At 48.9% G+C, this 7,044-nt stretch overlaps 1 long non-coding RNA gene across 1 annotated transcript; it reads right to left on the minus strand.

Annotated features, from left to right (window-relative positions):
- Nucleotides 1-243: 243 nt before the first annotated feature.
- Nucleotides 244-5,169, minus strand: LOC131751189 (uncharacterized). Its single transcript, XR_009334093.2, has 3 exons — nt 3,578-5,169; nt 3,068-3,319; nt 244-680 (listed from the first exon to the last, which is right to left on the minus strand). It is a non-coding gene; the product is annotated as an uncharacterized lncRNA (long non-coding RNA).
- Between the last annotated feature and the right edge of the window lie 1,875 nt (nt 5,170-7,044).

Here is a 7,044-nt window from a genome sequence, read left to right on the forward strand (position 1 = left end):
CCCGGATCTATGTGCGAGCAGCACACGATGCTCCTTACAGAGGGGGCACCCCTTGGAGTTTCCAAGACTATGAATGAAAGGCAAGCACTGCTGTACCTCTCATCTTCACGTGGAACAAATAGTGCTTTCCAGTTCTGCTTTAGACGGCGCAGAAATCAGCAAGACACACTTCTGACTTTTGCTAGTTGTTCACAGGCTTTTGGGTCCCTGGGCTAGAAAAAATGATGACAACATGGAAGGCATAGGTAACCAAGTTTTATTTTTGACCGCTGAACACATGAGAGAACTACATCCACAATCACAGTCAGTCTCACTTCCTAAAGCACACTTCATGCCTAAAAAGTAGTAGGAAGGGAATAAAATCAGAGTGGAAGATGGCTCTTGCCAAGAAAGGAAAAATTTCACACTGACATTTTCATGTGGACCAGTGAAGACTCTACCGAAGCTGGGTGTCAGTTAGTGGACCAGCATTTCTGAGTCGGAGCTCCTCAAACTTTAAATGCATGCACCAGTCTCTGGACCCTTGTTAAAATGCAGATTCTTATTCATTAAGTCAGGGTGGGGCTTGGGAGTCTCCTTTTAATAAGTTCCCAGGTGAGGCCAAGCTCCCAGTCCCAGGTTTTGAGTAGCAAGATTCTGCCCTGTACTGTGCCCCAAATAATCCTGAGGCTCTGTCATGCCTGCAAAGGACAAAATCAGGTAAAATGGTTATTTTGTGTCATGTAAATAAAAACATCACTTAATCAACTAGATTTTCTGCTATTGCGTGGCCGTGGCCATGGCTGTCAGAGACCACCGACCACTGTCCTGCCAGGGGTTCAGTGCAGTGATGGGCGAGGACCTTTGTAGCCCTCATGCCTGTAAGAATAACGGCTACTGGACTGTGCTCATCGTCCAGGCCCAGCACCAGCGCCACCAGAAGTGACCGGGGGTTTCAAGCCTGGCTTCCTGGACGCTGCTGACCCCACCAGCCACCTGTCCCTCGCCACCCCCCAACCCACAGTGAGACATGCGTTTGACATTGTCACCCTGCACATCCGTGTATATGGCTGAAATCAGGTTTTATGTAACAATACTTAGCCTTGTTGCATGTGACACACACTAAAAAAAAAAAAATCGAATCGGTAATATGTGGAATCTAAAAAAAGGATAGAAATGAACTTATTTACAAAAACATAGAAGACAAACATGGTTACCAAAGGGGAGGCGGGGGAGGGATAAATTAGGAATTTGGAATTAACATATACACACTACTCCATATAAAATAGGTTACCAACAGGGACCTACTGTAGAGCACAGGGAACCATACTCAGTATCTTGTAATAACCTATAATGGAAAAGAATCTGAAAAAAGAATGAATATATGTATATGTATAACTGAGTCATTTTGCTATACACCTGAAACTAATACAACACTGTAAATCAACTGTATTTCAAAATTATTTACTTATTTATTTTTGGCTGTGTTGGATCTTGGTTGCTGTGCGCGGGCTTTCTCTAGTTGAGACAAGCCGGGGCTACTCTTCATGGTGGTGCGCGGTCTTCTCATTGTGGTGGCTTCTCTTGTTGCGGAGCACGGGCTCTAGGCACGTGGGCTTCAGTAGTTGTGGCACGTGGGCTCAGTAGTTGTGGCTCACGGGCTCTAGAGCACAGGCTCAGCAGTTGTGGCGCACGGGCTTAGTTACAACACGGCATGTGGGATCTTCCCTGACCAGGGCTCGAACCCGTGTCCCCTGCATTGGCAGGCGGATTCTTAACCACTGCGCCACCAGGGAAGTCCAAATCAACTGTATTTCAATAAAAATTTTTAAAAATTCTGAAATGCTGGTTCTAATCCACTAAATTGATTTCAGGGTCCACCATTAGTTCGTGACCCAGGGTTTGACAAATACACGGGTGCTTTGAAAGCCTTTTCTCAAATTGACAATATCTGACTCTTTGATCTGTTGTGGAGTAAGGCACAGGTCTTCTCTAATGTAAGAAAACCTAATTTAGGAAATACCCACTTAAAATTATGATTTCTTCAAATTCTACCCTGTAAGCTCTTTTAAAAATTTTTTTCTTATTCCTTTTTTAAATTTAATTTTTATTTTATATTAGAGTATAGTTGATTTACAGTGTTGTGTTAGTTTCAGGTGTATAGCAAAGTGATTCAATTATACGTATACACATATCCATTCTTCTTCAGATCCTCTTCCCATACAGGTTATTTCAGAGTATTGAGTAGAGCTCCCTGTGCTCTACAGCAGGTCCTTGTGATTGTCTATGTCATGTATAGTAGTGTGTGTATGTTAATCCCAATCTCCTGTATTATCACCCACTGCCCCAATGCTGCATTACCCCTTTGGTAACCATAAATTTGTTTTCAAAGTCTCCCAGTCTCTTTCTGTGTTGTAAATAAGTTCATTTGTATCATTTTTTTTAGATTCCCCATATAAGTGATATCATATGATATTTATCTTTCTCTGTCTGACTTACTTTGCTTAATATGATAATCCCTAGGTCCATCCATGTTACTGCAAATGGTGTTATTTCAGTCCTACCCTGTAAGCTCTTAGTGAAGGGATTTTTGTCATCTATTTCTTTGGTAGATCTCAGAGCATCTAAGAAAATAGATGAATGAAAGAACTAGCATATTTACAGATACTTAAGTCCTCGGATGGAAGATTTCAGGACTAATAGATTTTAAAAAGTGTTATCAGTAGGTGTGGTCCAAGGAGCTATGAACAACAAAATGTTTTTGAAATGAAAATGTATAGCAATGGAACAGTATGATTGATTTATAAAGGACTTTTGAATATATCAATAATAGAGGTAATGATAATGTTGATACTTATTGAGGCATTATATGCCTGCTCTGGTAAACATTTTTGTTCATAAGATTACATAGTCTATTTAGAAACTGCCCTTAAACAAACAAACAGAATGTGGCTCTGGGGAGATGAGGTGTATGGCACGGGGCTGGGTGATCTTGCTGTTTCTTAGGGACTTCAGCTCTAACGGAGGCTGACTTGGACCCAGTCTGACTCAGTTTCAAATTCTGGGGAGGGGAATCAGGTTGGCTCACCAGGAGCAGGTGTCCGTCTCTGTGCAGTCAGTCGTCATCTGGGTCTGCAGTCATGAAGTACAGTGTTAGGGCCTCAGCTCTGCTGGAGGGGTGGACCATCCTGAGAGTCGTGGTCTGGGCAGGTGCCTCAAAAGTGGCTATGATGGGGACTTCCCTGGCAGGCCAGTGGCTGAGACTCCGTGCTGCCAGTGCAGGGGGCGTGGGTTCGATCCCTGGTCAGGGAACTAAGATCCCACAGGCTGTGTGGTGTGGCTAAAAGACAAAAAAAAAAAAAAAAAAAAGAAAGAAGTGGTTATGACACTGTGGAACCCTTTGTTCACATAAGATCTTACCTAACAGCCAACTATGAAAGATGGATAAAGGCTGAGTTGTTCTGGTAAAGGAGATGATGGCCAGAGTCCCACCAAACTGGCATCCCTCCCCTGGGGCTGAGGAGTGGAGTTTTGAAAACCGTGGCTCTGGCTCTGTCCCCTGTTTTTAGAGAAAAGTGAGGCTAGAGCAGGAGGTTACCTCCTCAGAGGTGCACGGCAGCTTAGTGTTAGGGCTTGACGCGTACCAGGCGCCTGGACTCCTGGGGGAACGTTCCCCTGAGCCTCACTCCGTCTGCTGCTTGGTTCCGGGTGCCAAATACACAACTGCTGGCAGTCTTCTGCTTCAGTAAAATGTCTCTCTTTAGAAAGAAAACCACTTGTGGAGTTCCAAGGCGAAGTGATCTTGATTGGCGGAGTTAAAAAAAAGAATGCAGCTACAGTTAAGTGAAATGCCAGAAGACTTGTGTCCCTGGCCGGAAGTTTAGCTTGAGGGATGTCGGCCAGGCTTCCCCAGGTGCGCTCACCTTGCCTGGCCTCGCCCAGCACCCTTCAGCCCTCAGCTCTCCTTTGAACATAGACAAGGGTCTGATGGCTTCAGACAGGCTTGCTCTGGTCACTGACCACTTCTCTGGTTGGAAATGTACTTCTGTGCCTCTCGTGGGACCATGACTTTTGTGCTAATGCCTCCCAGTGATGCAAGTGTGTGTGGGCGGAGGCTCAATGAAGCGGGAACTTGGTCGCCGTGTCCACTGGGGTGATTAAGGGTACACTTGGGTAGCTATGTCCCCCACCTCCTTTCCGGCCGATCTAGGGAAAGGTGTTGGGCTATGCGGCTGAGAGGCGAGAGGCTGGCCCCTGGCAATCGGCATGGTGCCCTTTGCAAAGCCCTATTGCTCCTCTGTCCACGGGGTCAGCGCGGGCTGTCCGGAGGCTCTGCCCTGCACCTGTTCTCACAAGCCACTTGATGGCACTGTTAGAACTGGAGAAAAGAGGCTACTTCCCCTGAAACCGTTTTCCCTCGTTGGATTCCTCTCCAAACTGTCATTTCCACCCACCTCCTTCAAAACAGAACAGAAGAAAATCATTTCATAGCCTGTTCCCCCTCCCCTGCTCTGCACCACCCACCCCCCGCACCCCATCCATCCCTGACTGCCTGCAAAGATGAGTGGTCTCGCTGCCCTCTTTCCCGCCCTCAGGGTCCCGTCCTTCCATCCTCCTTTCGAATCTTTGTCATTCTGTGTGTTGTGGAGGCCTCTAGGGTTCCAGGCGGTCTACGGAAGGAGAAAGGGCCATGAAAAACTTACAAGGACCTGGGGAACTAAAAGAGAAAGCAGAAGTGCCTGCAGTCCTTCTGGCCGCATGACCTGTGTTCTAGAAGAAAGAAGAAACTAGTGCTGCGTGCAGAGAGGCTGCGTGGGGAGGGGTCACCGGGAGAAGGTGCTGGGGAGGGAGAGAGAGAGGGCGAGGAGAGGAATGTGTGGGGCGCAGGAAGCGGGCTCTGGGCGGCGGAATCTTGGCATCAGGTTGCGCTGCTTAAAGGCTTTCTGTCCTTGGCTTCCCAGCTGCCGCTGTGTCAGAATCCCCCTCCACCGTGAGGTCCTGAGCGACCCTCGCCTTCACCCACTGGTTTTGGCCTCTGGTTCCCAGTTCTTGCTGCCACTTCCTCTTCCTGGGAGATGTGAGCGGGGAGCAGACTAAGCGGACCAGGAGCTGGAGACGAGACAGCGTAGCCGCCACCATCCCTGGCACCCTGACCTCAGTCAGGCCTCCCAGGCTGCCCAGCACCACCCCAGCCCGCCTTCCTCCAGAGGAAGGAGAAAAACGGCATCGCTTGGGAGGAATTTGCTGTGAGAAAAACATTTTCCCCTAACAATGACCAGGAAATACTGTCTCGACTGATACTCTGGAGGTAACGCTGCCCTTTTGGCGGAGTCATTTGGAGCCTTATTCAACCACGCAAACGCCCATGACACATGGTTCCCAAACTCCGGGCCCACATGGCACAGGCCATGGAGGCGTGCTGGCCACGCCCCTCCCCTTGGCCAACCCTGACCTTGAGCAGGGACTTGGGCCAGTGTGCCCAGTCTGCCTGTAGGAGGGAGGTCTCTCTGCTGACTCAGGCCCAGACTGGGGCAGGTGCCTGCCTTCAAGCCCATGAGTAATACCCTGCTTGCCATCTTCAAAGGGCCTTCCCAGCATTAACCAATTAGTCACCCCCAGGAAAGCCACAGAGCAAGGTATTATAATCCTCATTAAGTCCGGGGTGTCAGACGGAGGCAAGTGGACGCCCCGCCTCCGGGCCAGTGTGAGTCTGGATGTGGGTACAGGCGGGCAGAGGCTCAGGGTGTCCAGGGTGATGTCCCTCCACGGTGCAGGGGAGGCTGGAGCTTCTCACTGGGCAGCTTCACCCACCCAGGGGCTAGGGGAGGGGATTGGTGTCTCAGGCCAACGCGAGTAGATGCAGACAGTTTGACACGGGCTCAGCCACGCGGTTCCACCATCTGCTCTGAACGATTCAGAAAGTGATACTGATGGGCCAGCCATCACTGCGCCCCCCACACCCCTGAGCCATCCAGATATTTGTGAAATGTGTCTCTGAACACTTTCCTTTTTGTGTCTGTGTGGGGATTTCGAATGACTAAAAATGATAAAGCACAGGTCACTGAAGCACCTTGCAAATCGAAAATGGGATGTGAACGCCTAGAAAAGCAGGGTCCCATGTCCCTCCAGGTCACGCTGCCCGTGGGTTTGTCCTCTTTCAGGTGCACGACGCAGAAGGTGAGTTTTAGGCGGTAGGTCTGTGTCCTGGTGACAGACTGAGGACCTAAGCACCTTCTGGAAGCCAGACAGCAGAGCAGTCCTTTCGGTCAACCCTGTCTGCAGCTTCTTTTTATAAACTTGGCATAAATATGTGCTTGGGAAAGCCAGGGCAGCGTATCTGGAAAATATTTTCTACCATTCGAAAACACACACACACACACACACACACACACACACACACACACTCTTGGAAAGGAAAAAAAAACACAACAGAAATTGTGCATAATACAGAGTGGCTTCACTTGTGGTTTTTTCCATTACTTCCTCAGTTCATTTTTCTGCTGCCAATTTTAGAAGGCCATAAGTCATAGTTGTTGTTAAACTTTGTCAGTTAAAATGTAACTCTAAGAACAAGTCATATGATACATTGGAGCCAAATGGCCTTTTGGAGAGTGTGGTGGTAGGATGCAGCCCCCGCGAGCCGGTCCTGGCATCTCAGGTCTTCTCTGCTGTGTTGTGCTCCGTCATACCCACAAGGCAGCAGAGTAACTTCTGCCTCGGCCCCAGAGGGCCACCTGTAAGAGGGAAGGAGGCTTTTCTACAGTTACTTTGTGTGACCCGGGAACAGAGTGGTCACATTGAAGGGTGATTTCCTTACCAGTTCCTCACTTTTCTTTCCCCTAGAAATGGCTGGATCCATTTTCTCCTAAACTTCAACCCAGCAGAATCAGAAAGTTAGAGGCAAAGGAGATGAATTGGCCATTGGAGGCTGGGACTGCCCAGTGCCCCCTCCCATCTCCTTGGAGGAGCTGCAGACCCCGGGGTGGTGACAGTCCGGTGGGTGCCTCTGTGCCACACAGAGGTGGGTTGCACTGGGGTTTCCCCACCTGGCATCACCGGTAGGCT

The sequence above is a fragment of the Kogia breviceps genome, chromosome 2, assembly GCF_026419965.1.
Source record: "Kogia breviceps isolate mKogBre1 chromosome 2, mKogBre1 haplotype 1, whole genome shotgun sequence".
Taxonomy (NCBI): domain Eukaryota; kingdom Metazoa; phylum Chordata; class Mammalia; order Artiodactyla; family Physeteridae; genus Kogia; species Kogia breviceps.